We start from the raw sequence: 1,690 nt of genomic DNA, 5'->3' as shown, positions 1-1,690 counted from the left end.
CCCTCCTGCCTGCACCCAGGGTGGGGGTCCAGGGCTAGGCAGGGCTCCGGTGCTGCTCCAGCCGGCCTTGTCCTGCCCTCGGGAAGGTCAGAGCTCCCCGCAGGGTGGGATGGCCCCTCCCGGCGTCCCTGGGAGGTGTCCGGGTTTATTGGGGGCTGTTGGCCGAGGCCTTTGTCCTGCTCCAGGTGCTCTTATCACCTCTCCCCGCCCTTCGTGCCCGCCTGCACGGCTTTGCTGTTATCTGGGATTCGCTGTTATCTGGGATTAGCTGTTATCAGCCACTTGGGAGGGTCCTGTCCCTTCCCCTGTCCCTCCGCGGCGGGGACAGCGAGGACCCCCCTCCCCTCGTGCCTGGGGTCTCACTGGGGTCTGTTTGGGGTGCGCCACAGCCCCCCCGTGCGCCCCGGGCTCGGTCACGGAGCTCTCACCATGGAATTCCCAATTGAACATCCCAGGTAATTGGGAAGAGCCGCGGCCCCGAGCGCGGCCCTTCCCAGCTGCCTTTGGCCGCAGCCCCGGCCGCCCCTTGGCTCCTCCGGCCGCCCGCTCCCTCCTTCCTCCCCAGCTCCTTGTTTGCTTTGGTGCCGGCTCCGAAGGGTCCCTCCCTGTCCCAGAGGGTCCCTCCCTGTCCCAGAGGGTCCCTCCCAGCTCTGACACTTCAGCCACAGGGCAGGGGACATGAGGATGCCGTGCCCAATGCCCCCCACCCAAACCCCTGTGTGGCACTGGATGGGATTTAAGGTCCCTTCCCACCAAAACCATTCCATGGCTCTAATGACACCCAGGGAGGGAGGATGATGATGGTCCCGCCCTGGGATGGCTGCCCTCGGACCCCACTCTTCCTCGCATCCCAGGCAGGCTGGTGCTGGATGCCAGCAGGGATGAGGCCAAGGCCCAGCTCCCTCCGTGCCTAATTTTAGCTCATCCCTCGTGACCCCACAGAGCCTCAGCGCTGCCCCTCTCCCTCTCCACGGGTCCAGGCAGGGGGTCCCCGTGCCCACCCCGGGGTCCTGCTGGGATTCATCCCCGTCTGCGTGGCAGCTGCTCCCAGGAACGTCGCCTTCCACTTATCCAGGGTTCCGCTTCCCGGCCTCGCCGGGGCCGCTAAGCAGGAGCAGATGGTGGGGAGAGGAGAGGCGCAGGCGCGGGGTTATGGGGTGGGGGTGCTGCCCTGACCCCCCTTGGGGGGGGTCCTGCTGACCCCAGCCCGGGTGGGAAGGAGAAGCAGCTGCCCCATGGAGCATCCCTGAATCCCTCTGGGAACCTGGGCTTGGGAGAAGCCCCTGGGCCAGGTCCGGGTGTACTTTGGGTGCCTGGGGGGAGAGGGAGGGTCTGTTGGCACCCTTAGGTCATTTTGGGGTCCCCCTCCCCCCCCCATGTCTGGCCTGGATTGGGGGTTCCCTCGGGGTCTCCAACCTGCGAGGATCATTCTGGAAGGGATCCTCAGGAATCTCTGGTTTGAGGTGTCTGTGCTGGAGAGGGAACTTGGGGTCCTTGGGACCCCAGTTTGCGTTGTCTGTGCTTGAGAAGGAACCTGGGGGGTTCCTGGAACCCCCAGTTTGTGCTAAAGTGGGTCCCTGGACCCCTGGTTTTCATCCCACTCCCTGCTGGGAGGGGCCCAGGCTACCGGCTGCACTGGGAATTCAGGTTTTCCCTTCCCAGGTTTGGGCTGACGGGCCGGTGCCTTCCC

General features: G+C 65.7%; 1 protein-coding gene across 1 annotated transcript in view; it reads left to right on the top strand.

Moving 5' to 3' along the window:
- LOC108446258 (PDZ and LIM domain protein 2-like) overlaps positions 1–1,690 on the top strand; it is a gene marked incomplete at its 3' end in the record, with an annotated part of 6,221 nt that overhangs the window by 1,155 nt on the left and 3,376 nt on the right. The gene's annotated exons all lie outside the window — the stretch shown is intronic.

The sequence above is a fragment of the Corvus brachyrhynchos genome, unplaced genomic scaffold (assembly GCF_000691975.1).
Source record: "Corvus brachyrhynchos isolate BGI_N302 unplaced genomic scaffold, ASM69197v1 scaffold150, whole genome shotgun sequence".
NCBI classification, from domain to species: domain Eukaryota; kingdom Metazoa; phylum Chordata; class Aves; order Passeriformes; family Corvidae; genus Corvus; species Corvus brachyrhynchos.
Note: the sequence above shows the minus strand (reverse complement) of the source record. Positions and strands in the feature narration are given on the sequence as shown.